Here is a 17975-nt window from a genome sequence, read left to right as displayed (position 1 = left end):
GGCCGTATGTTGGATCTCTGCTTTGCTAGCGATGGGTCTCGCGTTCCGACCATTGAATCGGCTCCTGCTCCGTTCGTTAAGGCAGTTCAGCATCATCCAGCTCTAATGGTTTCGCTCGAGGTCACCGGATTGCATGCTTCTGTCGAAAAATCAGCACCCTTCTATCTCGACTTCAAGAAAGCGGATTTCGATGCTATCTCCCATATCCTGGTCACCATCGACTGGGAATCTGAACTCAATCTATTGAATCCCAATGCTGCGGCCGAAACCTTTTCGCATATCTTAAATTACGTTATCGACCGCCACGTGCCAAAGCGAACGACTTCCGGGAATTTGCGGACTCCTTGGTTTACGAAGGAACTGCGTCGACTGAAGACGGCGAAGAGATGTGCTCTTAGAAATTACCATAAGCTCAAATCCTCCCAAACTAAGGATGCATATCGAAGACTGAACTCCGCTTATAAAAGAGCTAGTAAGCGTTGTTACCAAAATTATCTTTTTCGAGTACAACGTAACCTCAAGTCCAACCCAAAATCGTTCTGGAAGCATGTCAAAAGTCAGCGGAATGAACCTGGTATTCCAACTCAAATGTTTCTGGATGGCAACACTGCGAACTCTGATGGCGGAATCTGTGCTCTCTTTGCTCAAAAATTCTCGAGTACCTTTGCTACTGCTTCAACATCCCGAGAACACGTGGAGAATGCTGTTAGGAATGTTTCGCCACTCGGCTTCAGCATGAGCACGATTGTTGTAGAGGATGCGGTCATATCTAAAGCAGCGGCAAAGCTCAAAAATTCCCTCTCTACTGGCCCGGACGGCATACCATCTACCTTTTTAAAGCGATTTATTCCTGTTTTACTGACACCTGTAAGACTCATCTTCCAAGCCTCTCTTGACAGAGCCACCTACCCTTCGCTGTGGAAGGAAGCCTACATGTTTCCAGTCCATAAAAAGGGGGACCGAAGAGATATCAACAACTATAGAGGAATTTCTGCTTTATGTGCAATCTCCAAACTATTCGAATTAGTCGTCATGGATCCGATTTTCTCGTACTGTAAGCAAAATTTTTCAATCGATCAGCACGGTTTTATGCCCAAACGCTCTACGACAACTAACCTGTTGACATTCACCTCCTATGTACACGAAAGTTTTGCTGCTAAGTCTCAAACTGACGCCATTTATACCGATTTGTCAGCAGCGTTTGATAAGGTGAACCACGATATCACCATTGGTAAGCTTGGGCGCTTAGGATTTTGCGGACCTTTACTTGGCTGGTTCCGCAGTTACTTAACTGGACGTAAATTGACAGTTCGCACTGGAGACACTTTCTCCAGCCAGTTCTCTGCTTCCTCTGGTGTGCCCCAAGGTAGTCACTTAGGACCGATTATCTTCTTAATCTATTTTAACGATGTGCTCACACTCCTTAACGGCCCGAAACTTTGTTATGCTGACGATCTTAAACTGTTTTACGCCATAAACGGTCAGGACGACATTGATTTTCTGCAAAACCAGTTTAATCTTTTCGCAAAGTGGTGCGACATCAACTGCCTGCCTTTGAATCGCAGTAAATGTGCAGTCATCAGTTTCTCACGAAGACGGCAGCCTTTTTGCGCGGAGTACTTCTTAGGAGATGAGTCCATTGCGCGGGTGGACCACATCAATGATTTGGGCGTAATACTCGACCGTAAGCTGGAATTCAAAACACATACGAACTACGTCGTCGATAAAGCTTCTAGAAGCCTCGGATTTTTATTCCGAGTGGCCAAGGAATTCAAGGACGTGTATTGCCTGAAGAGCCTGTATTGCAGCATAGTTCGATCCATCCTCGAATACGCCTCAGCTGTCTGGTGTCCTTACTACCAGAACGGTAATGAGCGGCTCGAGGCCATCCAGAGGCGCTTTTTGCGTTATGCCCTCAGACACCTTAACTGGCAAGACCCGTTCCACATGCCAAGCTACGAACATCGATGTCGTCTTATAGACATGGATACTCTTCAAGCCCGAAGAAATGCAACACGAGCTTCTTTTGTCGCCGATCTACTGACATCGCGTATCGATTGTCCTACGCTACTAGAAGCTATTCCTCTTAGTGTGAGACCTCATGGACTGAGAAACCAGGACCTTCAACTGTATGTTCCCATTCGATTGAACAACTATGGAGCCAATAGTGCATTCATCGGTGTGATGAAAACGTTCAACCGCTTTTCCGAACTCTTCGACTTCGACGATTCGCGGAATGTTTTTCGAAGAAGTGTTTTAAGATTATCAAGAAATCATTAATTAGATGCAAATTTTATGTAACTTTAACTTTAAGTCGTCATTTGGACCTATACTTGGTCCGTTGATTGAATAAACAAACAAACCTGTGCCTCAAATACTGAATTGGTTGGTTATGGTGGAAAAGCGGATTATGTAGCTTGTTGTGGATCTGAATGACGCTTTGGAGCTCCTTTAATGCGGCTATTGGTAGTATCGACTGCGAGGCTTCTTGAAACAGGCTGTGGGTAGAGTACAGTTTGGGTCGTTTGTACACAGCTTTCAGGCAACGGTTCTGCATAGTTTGAAGTGGTTTGATGTCACTTTTCCTAGCTGATCCCCAAATCGAAACCATGTATTGCTACTTGGCTTGCACAAAAGCATGGTATAAACAAGTTAACTGTTTGGTTGGTACGAACCTCGATATTTTCCAGATGATACTGTGTATTGCACTTAATTCTTTTCGAAGGCCATTTACGTGCACGTTCCATCTTATACGCTCGTCGAAGTTAAGACCCAAATACTTAAACGTTTTAACTTGTTCAATCGTGGTTTGATCAAGTTTTAACTTAGAGTGGCCCGCAGACAGGCGATTCGTTGATCTGAAGATCATATATTTGGTTTTATCTAGGTTCAGCGAGAGGAGATTGGCGTCGAAAAATGCTTTCAGCTTTTCCAAATCAGTTGACGTCTGGGAAGCTATTGTCGTAACGTCGGCGTGTTCGTATGATAACGATGTATCGTCAGCAAACAGTCTGGGTTTACCATACAAATTTAACTCATGTAAATCGTTAAGATAGATGATAAACAGGAGAGGCCCTAGGTTGCTTCCTTGAGGAACCCCAACTGGAAGTTCTCCTAGATCACTTGTTGCTTGATTGACTTGGACGTATTGCCTCCTGTTAGCAAGGTAACTAGCAAGTAGAGAGTTCGCGTTACCCCTGATTCCATGAGCATCCAGTTTTCGAAGGAGAATTGAGTGATCGATGGTGTCAAAAGCCTTTTTCAGGTCCAAGAATAGCACGCCCATAAACTTGCGATTATCCAGAGCATTGTGAATGGCATCAACTAACTCGGTTGCTGCTGTTTGAGTACTCGATCCTTCTCGAAATCCATATTGATAGCTATACAGTAGGTTATGGTGATTTAGAAATTGCGTGACACGATCTGCTATAAGCTGTTCTAGGATCTTACTAAAGACCGATAGTATTGAAATTGGTCGATAGTTACTACGATCCGTTTTATTTCCTGCTTTAAAAATCGGTAAAAATCGTGCCATTTTCAGGAACTCTGGAAATACACCGTTCTGTATGCAGTCGTTGAAAATATCCTTTAACAAAGGAGCCAGAAGGATGTGATTTGCTTTGACAAAGTGCGCTGGAATCCCATCTGGTCCCGGACTTTTAGAAGAATCAAGCTTGCTAATTTTCAGAACAACTTCTTGTTCTGTAGCTGGTTGAAGATAGATACTATTTCCGCTTCCGATGTATCGATATTCAATACTATGGACATCTCTTGGGATTGTGGCCGCGAGCTGAGCCCCAATGTTACAAAAATAGTTATTGAATGCATTGGCTACGGGTTTTCCTTCCTCCGTTACCAATCCATTTAGATCTAACTTTATCATCTCCCTTTTCGATTCATTCGCTCCTATCAAGTGATTCAGGTTTTTCCACATAACTTTCTGATTCGAGTTTTGGAATAGTTCCTGATAATAAATTTTCTTTGCCTCAGTTTTGGCACGAATGAGGTTTTTCGATACTAGCATCAAAGTATTTTTGAGTTCATCGTTAGCAGGGTACTTTTTGCTACGTGCAAGAGCTTTTTCTTTCATTCGCCTCAGATTCCACACGTTTAGCGTCATCCACGGGCAATATCCTTTGACCTTGGCTTCGATAGATATCGTTTTTGAGTATTTTTCTTTTAGTTGACCATATAATGTACTGAGCTTTTCTACACAGCAAATAATTTCTAAAAGTATACGCAATCTAAAATGTGTGGCATCTATTTTTTCCCCAGGGTAATGCAAAAACGATGTAATTTCAAACTATTTTTGGTATATTTTTCATCGCTTTAAAATAAAAAGTGTAAAATTAAACTCTATGCAATAAATTTACACTGTCTGATCTAGAAAGCAACGTTGGGAGATAATTTTACATCAAAAACGATCTAAATAATGACGGATCCATTGTTTTCCTTTATTTCGTGGCTAAAATTTATCTGTTTTCTTTCGAGGTGATGATAGTGAAAGTAAAAAGTGAAAGTCTGTCGAAAATGAGAACACAAGTCCCAGCCACTGCCGTAAGATCGCAGAGGTTCTAACTTTGAAGCTCCACACAGGCACCGTACGAGCACGATTTGCAAGCCCGAAAATGCCATGGAATTCCGAACGGATGAAGGTAAATGAAGTAAAATAAAGGAAAAAAAACTGAATATGTCGAAATTAAAAAGTTTTTCTTTCTTTTTTTTACAGTGACGTGGATCCGGATTGTCCGGAACAGAAATCCTTCTAACAATACGACTGGTTACACTGACCAGGGTGGACATCTTTGTCAACGGTTTATGCAACTTCCGGCGCTGCCCATTATGTGGTGAAAAAAATTATTTTACTGTCTGTAAGTGCTTTTTTTTCTAAATAAATGTTCAATAAAAATATTGATTGTATCTTTGTATTTTTCATAAGGCTTTTAATATTTGAAACCTGAATATATACGAAAAATAGCAAATATCCAGAATGAATTCTAAAATTTTACATCACTGTGTATTTTTACACGATAATAAACCGTTCGATTTTCGTGCATCGCTTTCGATCTAAATTTACACGCCGTGATAGAATTTTAGATCAAAAACGATGTTCCGTTTTCGTGCATCGTATCCGATCTAAAATTACACGAATTATTTTTGCTGTGTAGTTTCTCGGCAGGGCTGTTCGCTTGAAGGTTATAAAACGCCACACGGAACGCTTCGTTAAGTTTTTCGTGTTGCACCACTACTTTTTCTAACTTGCGGTGAACTATCGTTTTTTTTAAATTCAGGGTGGTCAAAACCATGCTGTGGTCGCTAATATCGAGTGGAACTGTTTCGTTTAACATTTGTTCGAATAATGAATCTGGGCAAACAACGTGATCGAGAATGTTATAGCTTGCTGGACGGGTTATAAACGTATTCGACACTCGACATCCGTAACAGCTTAGAAGATCTACGTATTGGTCGACTACGGGGCAATTTGTTTTATTGACTGGAATGTTCATGTCACCTACCACCAAAAAATGGGAATTTGACTTCAAGGATGCAAATACGGAATCAAGTTTGTCGAGAAAAAACTGTACATTTTGAGAAGGAAGTCGGTAAACTGCATGGACGTCGATTGGCAAGCAACCTGGTTCGAGACGTATGTGTATATAGTGAAAGCCATCAATATGTAAATTTTAGATCTCTGAGACAATAAGGGACTCTTTTACAAGAACAGAAAGTCCACCACTGCTAGAATCTGGACGACAGGAAAGGAAGCTACGATATCCATCAACAGCGGCCAGGTATTTTTTCTCCTTTTTCAACCATGTCTCACCAAGAACTAAGACATCGATAGACGCAGGGAATTCTTCTAACAATATTTTTAAGGAATCCAACTTATCTGGATCATTTAGGCCTCTGATGTTAAGTTGCAGAACTCTTAAGAAGGGACGATTGTTTTTGTTTCGGTTATTAGTATATAAAGAATTTAACGAATCGTGTAATATATTTTTATTTGGATCATTCATTATTATAATTTTATACAGGAACAAATAGGAACAATGTCGATTTTTTACATTTCTCTGAACCCAGCAACGCGTTTCGGTGAAGACATTTCCGGGAGTGTGGTGTTTGACGTTTCCATATCGAGTGAGTGATTCAAACAGCGCTTCTGCGTCGATTTGGCAAGCATGCGTATATCATTCCGGTTCCCAATTTGTTCAATTTTTGCCCCTTCATGGAGCTTGAACAGGATTTTTCCATCTCGTCCAGGCCAAACAAACTTTATGCCGAGTTCACTCTGCATGCTCTTAGCTTCCGACAGCAATTCTTTCCTGAGAGTAGTCAATTCATCTCGAATTGTCACTTTGTTCGATGATCCAGCATAAATCTCATCGATCTGCGATGCCTGCAGAAATCCGTGTTCACGTTTCTTTTGAAAAAGCAACTCTTTGGTTTGTGCACGCTCAAACGTAACAAGTATTGGTGCAGTTCTCATCGATGAATTTTTGCTCAATAACCTTTTTGCCTCGGTGACATCACCATCCTTCTGTGGACATCCGATTGTAGTTGCTAGTTTTTTCACTGTATCCATTGTATTCTCCTGCGCGCTCGTCGGTAGTCCCAGCACGATGGCATTTTTCTCCAATGCTGATCTGTTGGCTTTATTCAATTCGGTTTCTAATTTATCCACTTTACTAGCCAAGTCGTAATGCTTCTGTTGCCATACATTGACCGTGTTCTTCAGCTTCTCATTATCGTATTGCATTTCCTTGATTGCCTTTCCAATACTTTTAAAATTCCCTCTGAGCTCTTCAAATTTGCTCGATAGAAAATCTTGAGATTCTTCAATGTGCTTATTAGTTTCCATCAAACTATCAACGACTGCTCTGGTCTTGAGTAATTCGTCCCGCACTTCACTGCGAACTGATGACTGGTCCTCCTTGATCCCTCGAACGTACTCCGTCAGCTTGCGAATATCGTCACTAACAGAATCGGCACGATTCACTGCTTGGGTGACACGGGTGAACATGTCAATGCACTCCGGAGAACAGAAAAACGGATTTTTTTCGTCTTCGCAATGCAATTTCCGTCAATTTTTTTACAGCGAAAATGTACTGACCGATGACAGTGAACGCACTCAATCACTTTGGTTGAATCTTGAACAAGATTTTCGCATATGAAGCAGAAAATATTTATTTCATTTTCCATTGTGTAATATACGCCTTTATACGCAAATTTTGTCAGCAGTGTATCACACGAAAATAAAAACAACCGACTGTGTCAGATACCGGGAACGGGTTCAACAAATGAGGTAGAATGCTGCGATAGACTGGTGACAGAAATCGTTTGTTTACGATGGAATAAGAACGGAATAAGAAATTTTTCGTCGAATACTGCACCGAAATCCGGTAAAATCCAAGTCCTGCGGCAGGTCCGATAGCTTTTTCCAGGTGGGCGACAGATTGCAGCGACTACCAGCCAAAATGGGTACAACAAGCGATACACCAGGTGAGTTTTTCAACTTTATCGAAAGCTTTTTGGGAGGAGCGTAAACCAAAGCAAACTTCTACCACAGTTGTCTTCTTAACTTAACTTTAGTAATCATCCGGAGGTCGGGTAGTTCGGCTGGTCTGGCTGCTGTGAACGTTCTGGACGAACTGCGGTTCGACATTCAACAACGACAAAGGAGGCAGCAGCAGTTAAACGACAGCTTTACAAACCGAAGTGGTAGCAACTACGACAGGCGGATGCAGAAGGCGATTCACAATTGGCCTTTCAAGTTCCGAGGCGAAAAGGACACCACGTCCCTCAACATTTTCCTAGACCGAGTGGAGACGTTTGCCAGATCAGCGGGGATCGACGATCAGACACTTCTGGCTTCCATAAAGCACCTGTTGCTTGAAGACGCCCTCGACTGGTACTCCAGAGCACTTGCCCAACGTCGCCTGTATTCCTGGCAAGCATTCAAGCAAGAAATTCGACGGGAGTTTCTGCCAAGCGGGTATGCTCAGATCCTGAGGCTGGAAGCCAGCTTCCGTTTTCAAGGTGCCAACGAAACGTTCGATAAGTTCTTCCGTGACATCTCTACACTATTCCGCTTCATCGATCCACCACTTACGGAAGAGGAGAAGTTGTTCATAGTCAAGAAAAATATGAACATGGACTATGCAACAATAGTAACAGGCGCTCAGCCAAAGACACTGATGGACCTGGTCAACGTTTGCAGCAACTTCGACGAAACAAGGCTATTGCTGAACCAGCAGCGCAGAATTCGAATTCCGCACAACCACTTACTAGAACCGAACTTCGCAACACCAGCAACAACAAGTCGGCCTCAGCAACACCAGCAGCAGCGTTTCGGGAGATTGCAAGCAGTGGAGGCGGACGAGCAGTTGTACGGAGCCACATCATACTCAGCACCATCGCATCGGCTTCCAATACAACAGCCACGCTTCAACAGAATATATGCGGTGGAGAACGAGGCCCAGCAAGGTGCGGCTTCAACGTCAGCTATCCAAACTGAAGCAGATCTAGTGGATCCAGAAGATGCAAACGGTTTGCAAGGGGACTTCAACCAGCTGTACGAGCAAGTTTGTGCCATGAAGCTTCAACTGGAGCGCAGATCGAATCGTTTCAACACAGGACTACATCAGCAACACTCTCAACAACGACCGGAACAGCGTCAGCAACCGCCTACAACTTCGGCAGGTCAGAACAATTTGGTGAATCGGCAAGGCAGTCAAGCGGAGAACTATCGAATACAACATCCATTGCAACATCAAGCTAAATGGGCGCCGCGACAGCAGCCTCAACAGCAGCAGCTTCAACAACAGCAGCCTCAACGGCAATTCCAACAGCACTATCAACCACAGCTCCAGAACCAGCAGCTTCAGCAAGCAGGCAGCAACATATACGATCTAGATCCTGTTCAGCATACAGCGTACCGCCAAGTGCTTTGCTGGAACTGCGATGAGGAGGGGCATAGGTTTCCGGATTGCACGAAGGCACAGGCAATTCTCTTTTGCTACAGATGCGGTCAGAAAGGTTACACGTTACGCAGCTGTCTTGTTTGTAACAGCGAAGCGGAAAACGCCGCAGCGAGGAGGTGGTAGATGGAGGGCCAGATTTTTCGCAATACAGCTATCAACCTTCAATACTTCCCGATTTACAAGACATCAATTCTATTATTATCAATCCCGGACATGACAATCGTCCGCACGCCGTTCTGGACGTTCTTGGAAAGAAAGTCACAGCTTTATTGGACAGCGGCGCAAACTGTTCCTTGTTAGGTGGCAGTAAAGCACAGATTGTGGAAGAGCTTGGACTACGAAAAGAAGCACTGAACGGTGGGATCAAAACAGCGGATGGAACACCACACAAAATAAACCACTTCACTCGTCTACCAATATCTTATAATAATCGAAGTGAAATACTACCTGTCCTACTGGTGCCTAGCCTGCCAGATTGCGCCATCATGGGCATGAACTTCTGGCAAACGTTTGGCGTCAAGGCAGTATGCTGCTCAATGTTGACGGATGAGGAAGATTCAGAGACGGAACCAATGAAGGAACTGACACGGGAACAACGCCAAATATTAGATGAAACAATCAAGCTATTCCCGAAAGCCGAGGAGGGGAAGTTGGGAAGAACTCAATTGTATGAACACCGCATATACGTGGGCAACACTACTCCACGAAAGCAGCGGTATTATCCAATGTCCCAATATGTTTTGGAGGAGGTGACCGTGAAGTAGACAGGATGATCTCACTGGATGTGATCGAGGAGGCAGTATTTTCGCCATGGAACAACCCTCTAGTGGCGGTCAAAAAGAAGAACGGGAGTTACCGCGTCTGTCTGGATGCAAGGCACCTGAATTCTATTATGGTCAACGAAGGTTACCCGATCCCACAAATCTCTTCAATCATAAACAATTTAGGAGGTTTTTCATACATATCTTCAATCGATTTGAAGGATGCATTTTGGCAAATGCCACTTCACGTGAAATCAAGGCCACTGACGGCATTCACTGTACCTTCCCGAGGACACTTTCAATTCAAGGTGGTTCCTTTTGGACTCTGCACGGCGAGCCAAGGACTTGCAAGGGTTATGACCCACTTATTTGCCGATATGGAGCCGTACGTCTTCCACTACTTGGACGATATCGTCATATGTTCGAATACATTTGAAGAGCACGTAGAAGTTCTCAAAGAAGTTGCGGCGAGATTACATCGTGCCAAGCTAACCATATCAGCCGAGAAATCCAGAGCGATTTTTGAATGAACCTGAAATGAATATCGCGCGAACATTTTTCAGGATCGTTCACAGTGCACGCGACGAACGGGATGCGATTTACACTGAGAAAAAACTTTATGAATAGGAAAGAAAATAATATTTATGTACATCAATTTATAGGGAATCGAAAGAATAATTTTAGAAGTTATTTTTGTTTACATGATTATGAAATAATTCGTATGTGATATTCAATTAAAATTTTTAACAGCGTCATAAAACCATTCAATTATTTTTATTGCCGAATCCACAAACCGGAGTTTTCATCGCTATCAGCGCCGGCGACTTTCACTGACGTCAAATCATGTTGACCCGACAAATCCACGTCACGTGACTCGCAGAATAAGCACCAAAGATTTTATTTCAGAAGCACTTTAATGTAAGATAAATTTGTTCTAGAATCATATTTATTATTTAATTTTATCGTTATCCTTGCTCATGTTACAGATTGAACAAGTAAAATTTACCTTTTTCTGGATATAAATGTTCTGTGCTCAGCAGTTGAGTGTTTTCTTTGGTTACAGATGTTAGGATGCTATAAATTTTTCTAGGAGTTTTCATTGTGAGTCCAAGCAACTGATTTTGATCTGGCAGCTGCGTTTCTTTTCCAGTCGACATATTTTAAACTGTATAATCATGATTATAGTAATTTAAGATGAAGGGAAATGATAAATAATCATTTTTGCAGCTAGTACTCCAAATATTTTTCAGCTAATCTACTCTTGTTTTAAAAATTTAAAACAATATCCATCCCAACAAACATTTTGGCTGATTAAAAACGCCAATTCTCTGATCGTATGCTGTGTTAAGGTGCTGATTGCTGTTTCAGCATTCTGGCTGAAGAATGAAATACTTCAGCGCTGTTTCAGCGTGTAAGGAAGTTATATTTCAGCCAATAGAAAGTAGGGGAAGATTGGTTGAAGAATAACTCGTTCAGCCTTTGTCCAACCATTTTTGACATTATTCAAATTTGACAGCCGTCAGCTGTACAAGGGTAGCTTCGAAAGCGCCTTTCAGCAATAACAAACTTTCTGTTATTCATGTCATGATAGCGAATGGATAAAAATAATTATCGATTAAAAAGTCTAATGATTCGAAATTTCTCACTTTGCTTGGTAAAATGGCCTAGCCGGGAAATTTATATTTTATTCTCGAAGCAATTTCAATTTCTTCATATGAAATTGACCTTGATTGAGTGATATTTCGGTCGCTTAAGAGCGACACTTCTTTGATCCTTCGCAGAATGCATGGTTGGTTCTGCTTTCTGCGGCATGAGACCAACAAGTCGTAGGTTCAAAGTTCGAGACAAGTTCGAATGAAAAAAAAACACGGGAGGGGAAAAGTAGCTGGCAAACATCGGACATACATCGGTCAACATTATTTTTGTTTTTTTTCTGTTGATCCGTCAATTGACGTTTCATGTCATCTTTGCTGATTAATTTCTCCATATCTCGATGTTTAAGGGCTGAACAGCAGCTTCTCCCTGAATTTTGGTTGCCTTCTTTCAGCGAGATAGCTGATTTAAAATTAGAACTAAATAATGTTTCAGCGGTTGTTCAGCAAAAAATGTTTGTTGGGATATATCAATTTCTCTAGGAGAAGTTATTTTATTTGTTTTAAAGAAAAGGAGTATCCCGCATAAATCAGTATTATACAGTGACTATTCCTATTATCTTCTTCCCAAGACACCCAAAAGATAACCTCTATAGTTTTGGATTATTAATGTAAGATAAGGCTTATCATTTTTTCATGAAATGGAATCGTTTGGACGCACTTTACGATACAGTGAACGGGTCGTTAAGTAGAGTAACCATTCAATTTTTTTGCCTTTTTTTACTGTTTCAAAACGTATTTCATGATAACACGTATCGTTACTTTATGATTCCCCTATCAAATGAGGACGATATAAATTATCGTCAGTTAACAATGGAACCATTGTAACCCGTACTGGGGTATTGAATTTCTTAACTTAAAATAATATTAGAAAAGATTCAGGGAACTAAATTATTTTATTACAGATGCTTTCATACAAATACCCGCATAATCAAATATCATACACGTAATCTTTAAAATTATTCTGATCTGATTACACGAATAGTGACTATAAGAGTAATCGTTCTGTAATCTTCTAATTTTTAATAAATTTTAAATTTTTCGTGCGTCTTCGCTTGAAATGATTAAGAATTATTTTCCAAAGATACGGGTAATTCGCGATTTCGAAGCTAATTTTTGACAGCTCGTGTGTGTGCAAGAAAATGTAAACAAACGGGTGGAAATACTAGCTTCTAATAAATCATTATTTTCTTTGATTTGGTTAGGATTTTCAGAAAATGACGGATACAGATTTGAAGTAGAAGGTTCCGAGATTATTGTGAGTTATAGGAGAAAATCTGTATGTACCGTGAAGCATCGCAAATCGACATCAAAAAAGGTCAATTTTTTACTACTCCAAAAACTATTCTGAGTATTTCACATATTTTTGAATGAAAACTCGAGCCAAATGCTCATTTTCAATTGCAGTTTGTTAAAAGAGTAGTCAATTAACGTCCCGAATAAAAAAATACTGTTACCAAACAGTTACTATAATAGTTATAAAACTCTTTGGAACAGCGTAAAAAAACTTTTAGAAAACGGTATCTGACATCGTAAAAAACATTCCACTAACTGTGAATTCCAAAACGACGGTCTGTTGAATATGGCGTTAAGTTATGTTACTGTTTAGAACTGTTAAAACAATTGTATGGGGCGACTGTTTTACGAACAGTTAAGATAAAATCCAAAAATCGCTTACGGAAACGTATTTAGAGCATGAAACTGTTATTGTTAAAGTATTCTAAAAAGTACTCTTGTAACTGAACGTTAACAGTAACAGTTATGCAAAGATTTACGAAACGGTCTTCCAACGTAATGCAAACGGTTTTTGGAATCGTAGGTACGCGGATGGCACACACACATTAAAATGTTGATTGGGATTTCGGATTTTGAAATAATTTATTATCGGAATTGGATTTTAGTTTCTTTATTAAATTGATGTCAACTTACATTTGTTAATGATCCGGATGAATCTGGCGATTGATGCACTAGCTGCCATGCCTGGTTAGATGGGACAGTATTCGCCATTCTTACTGCGAATTTCGGTATGAAAATTTCATTTAATCTTCTCTCCGGCAATTGATGATTTCAAAGGACAGTCTGGTCAATAAAGACCCCCGGAATTCTGGACATTTGATTGGTGTGTCTCGTCCGGTTCGTCCGGCCCAAAATCTTATCCTCCGGAAAAAGCAAGCAGCAATAACCTGGAAGGAAAAGGGAAAAAAAAGTTTCTCAATATTTACTTTTTATTGAAATAACGTTTTCGCCACAATGTTTTGGGTAAATATTTGATGAATAATGAATTGTGTGACCTACCTGTAACAAACAGCCATCCAGTGAATTCTGGTACTGCCGGGGCAGTCGCGATGTTGAAATTTTGCCGGACATCTTCATTGCCGCACTCGGTAGAGTTGGGGTGGACGTTGCAGCTGTTTCAGTCGCCTTCCGGTTCCCAATGCCGTTTTTGCGTTGAAAAGAAGGTGGAAGTAGGCGTTCCCCCTTGGTGTTCTACCAAGACGGCGCCCGAGGCTTTTTTTCCCGTTTTTCACTACCAGATCCCCGACGAGAACAGCGAAAACCGCGAACTAAACAAATGATGGACGGAAAACTTTCAGGGGTGCCAGGTTCGCCGATTTTTGAATTTTCGAAAAAAAAGGATTAGGAAAAAGTTTACGACAAAATTTAAATCAGTAATATCTTAAGATAATTCCCGCATAGTGAAATATGATACGTTCAATCGTTCGGATTATTCCGTTCTGATTACAGTAATAGTAACGTTTCATATTGCATCTTGGCTTGATGTGTCTTTGCTAGAACGGATAAAATATTATTTCCGAAAGATACGTTTAATATTCCAGATAACAGAATGATTATTTTTGCAACGCAACCAAATGACAAAGAATTATTCTCGAAAGATACAATTAATCGTCTTAAAAATAAATTGATTATTTTTGCAACACACCCCAATTTCTTTGCTGTCACGTCAATACACGTGGTTGCGCGAATCGGAAAAAAATCTCCCGGCAAAGTTTGGAAAAAAAGTGGAAGAGTCGGAACGATAAGCGACGGCGTCAGCTCTGTGATGGTGAGTAGTACTTAACTTACTCAAAATTAGGGACTAAAAGATTCACGCTTATTGGGAAATATTTTCTTCCAGGAGCTGTAAGCTGTGCTGTAAGGCAGCTTTAGATTAGGACGAGCACAAAGAAATCGCAGCGGGAGTTCTGAAAATGAAAACGGCAGAAGTTATAACGCTGGATGATGGGAGCAGGGAAACGGTGCAATACATAGTGGTCATCATCTTCCAACTCTTCCACCTTCATCTCAGCGGGTCCGGAATGTAAACAGCTGTCCAGTGGAACCGCTAATTAATCTTATATTTTTGGTGTAGTGTAACAGTGTTTATGTTATTTATACTTATTCAAATGCGTGTTAATAAAATGTTTGATAAACGAACTGTAGTAACATGAATTTTATTTTTTTTTTTCTTTAAATCGTATTATGAATAATTAAAGATACACCGTATAGTCATCGGTTTATGGGTGGATCATTAAAAAAAGATAACACGTGTGATCCAATCGGTTCGATGTTTTTTGAATCGTTGTTGAATCGTAACTCTACTTAACAACCCGTTCTCTGTATCGTAAAGTGTGTCCAAACGATTCCGAAAACGATTCATATAATCTTTCTTTAATAATCTGGTTACTATTAGGGTAATCTTTCGGGTGTCTGGGGAAAAAGATTACAGGAACGGTCATTTTATGATACTGATTCATGCGGGTTCATTCTTGATCAAAGAACTTATTGATGTTTTCTGAGCAATTTGGAAAATAAGCATGGGGGTTGCTCGTCACGCGAGAAATATCAAAAATAATAAAAAAAAAAACAAAACAAAAGAATCGCAGGAGTTTTGAAAAAACTTTAAACTTAGGTCAATTTTACCCACATAAATTTGAATGCAGATTGTTATCGAATACTTTTTTTTTAACATATACAGACCCGTTCGATTTTAGCAACACGCTCGTACATTTTGTGTTGCCAAAATCGAATGTTGCCAAAATCGAACGGTTTTTTTTCTCCACTTTTTTATCAGTTATTTTAACAAAATAACTAATATTATTATCAAAAACTTTATTTTTAGTCAATTTCCGACCATTTCTGGTGATTTTTGATTTTTTTTCATCATGTTTTTGATGCTGGACCCTTAGGTATGTTTTTGATGCATTTTGCACTTATCTTGTTTTGTTTATAATGTTTGTTTTCATTTGTCATATTTGCTGTTTTTTTTTCGTTCTTCATCATTTTTTAGTTGTTTTTGGTCATTTTCAGTCATTTGTTTGAATTTGTTTTTTAACTTTTTAAATTTTTCATCTTTTTGCCATTTTTTAGTACTTAATAAATTTTTTTAAAAACTTTTGTTTTTATTGTTGCATTGCATTTTATCACCATTTCAGAACACAAAAATGTATTAGTGGTATTTGTCTGATTTAAATTCGTCCTGTTATAACGAAAACTAAATTGAAATGTTGTTTCTAAAAACCGTTCGATTTTGGCACATGTGCCAAAATCGGATGTTGCCAAAATCGAATGTTGCCAAAATCGAATGTTGCCAAAAACGAACGGGGTCTGTATATATAATTATTAAAGGTTTCGTAAGTTTTATTTTGCCGCGTGTATTCATTTCATCATGATATGTTAGTAAGGCCGTTAAGGTTATAGGGGGCTCAATAGTCGCGGCAACTCAACTGTAAGCATTCAAACTACTTTTAGGAACGGAAAGAGGAATAATCATTTTTAATATAATTCTTACCTAATAACTTTATTCTAATTAATAACATTATTCTAATTAATTACTTATATATTATATATAAATTTATATAAATTTTTTTTTAAGATTTAATAAATGTGTACTGATTTCTTGCAAAATCATCTGGCATCTTTGATTCGCATTTCGGCCCTTTTTGACGTGGGTTTGACAGAAGACATGAACGCTACGGGTAACGGTTCGGGATAATTTAGACGATTCAAGAAAATTTGAAGTTAATCGTGCATACCATTCATTCACCTTTCCAAATACCATCACTTATCCACACGAACGTTCATTCTTAGTTTTTAACGTTGTCGAAGTAAAGTTTAATATTTCAGCTACTGTCACAGAGACCATCACTATTTCTAGAACTGTTGATGTTTCGTATAGACTGTTTAAGCTATAGTTTTTTAGTATGCGGGGTTCCTTTAAAATTTGGGAAAGACCCAACAATTGGTAAGGTAGAATTTTTTATTCGAAAAAAACATAAATTTTTGCTATTTTCTATTAGGTTTCCTTCTGCAGCTGCATACAATCAGGCGTAATAATTTTAAAGCTGGAAAGCGGATTTTTATATTTGATGGTGGTTGACATGAAAAAAAATAATATCCTTGGATTACTACACAATTCAAGTTTACTTAAATGCTTTTCAATTGCCATCGTTCAAGGGTTATAAAATGTTTTGTATTTTTATCGGACCTCATGATCTTATTTTTTTTTTTGGAAAATTTTATTGAAAATTATATTTATACAACCACTAGCCGTAGAAAATTTTAAATTAAAACTTAATATTTTATACTGTCTTAGGCTGAAACTATTTAAATTTTTATATAACGTATTTATTAAATGTAACAACTAAACCAAATCCAATAGTTATAGTTTAAAGTAACAACGAGAAAATCGTTCTTTTATATAGACTAACGAGAATCGTATAAAGTTTGATATGAAGATATTATAAAAAATATAGATTATTGGCAAAAATTTAAAGTTAAGAAAATGGACGAAAAGATTGATTCACATAGGGGCCGTTCAGATACCACATGGACAAAAAAATGAGATTTTTGACCCCCTCCACCCCCTCCGTGGACATTTGGCAAACCCCTGCCTCCCTTCCCGTATGTCCACGTGGACAGATTTGAAATTGTTGTTTTTTAATCTAATTTGTAATAATTATAACTATTATTAATTTCAAAATTTTCATATTTATAGCTTGCTTTCAAGTGGCTACTAGTTGCTTAAACTTAAACTGGAAAGTTTTGCAATTTTAAGATTTTGATTAAAACATCTTAATATTTATTCACCTTTAGAAAATGTTTTGAAAGTAAGTATGTCCACGTGGACACTACCCAAACCCCTATCCCCCTCTCCGTGGACATTTTCATTACCCCTCCTCCCCCCTAAGTTGTCCAGGTGGTATCTGAACGGCCCCATGTTAGTTTTCTCTGACCGACTGACTTTTTAAAATGGAACTATCAGATAGAATTGACTCTCCTACCAGGCTAATTTATTTAAATTTACTTTAAAACAAACTCCAATTTTTCAAAGGAGTGTTTTATTTTTCAAAATCATTTGGATTTATGAAAACTTAACTCGAAGCAATGTAAAGTTGTCTATAATTAATCGTTCACCCAGAATGTTGCTCACGCTACATCGTACTACCCCAGATGGCAGCAGCGCAGCTTCGAAAGAGCGGATAATCCTCAAAACAAAAGTCAAGATGCATCTGAGTGTGTCTTCACTGTCAACAAACAAAAAATGGCGTGCTACTTTAATCTTGTGGGCTCGTGTACATTTC

At 39.3% G+C, this 17975-nt stretch overlaps 1 protein-coding gene and 1 long non-coding RNA gene across 6 annotated transcripts in view; both read right to left on the bottom strand.

Moving 5' to 3' along the window:
* The window catches only part of LOC129752542 (contactin), a 110988-nt gene that overhangs the window by 42678 nt on the left and 50335 nt on the right, over positions 1 to 17975 (bottom strand). The gene's annotated exons all lie outside the window — the stretch shown is intronic.
* LOC129752637 (uncharacterized) lies at positions 11993 to 16888 on the bottom strand. Its single transcript, XR_008738892.1, has 3 exons — positions 16428 to 16888; positions 13690 to 16364; positions 11993 to 13577 (listed from the first exon to the last, which is right to left on the bottom strand). It is a non-coding gene; the product is annotated as an uncharacterized LOC129752637 (long non-coding RNA).

The sequence above is a fragment of the Uranotaenia lowii genome, chromosome 1, assembly GCF_029784155.1.
Source record: "Uranotaenia lowii strain MFRU-FL chromosome 1, ASM2978415v1, whole genome shotgun sequence".
In the NCBI taxonomy this organism is placed as follows: domain Eukaryota; kingdom Metazoa; phylum Arthropoda; class Insecta; order Diptera; family Culicidae; genus Uranotaenia; species Uranotaenia lowii.
Note: the sequence above shows the minus strand (reverse complement) of the source record. Positions and strands in the feature narration are given on the sequence as shown.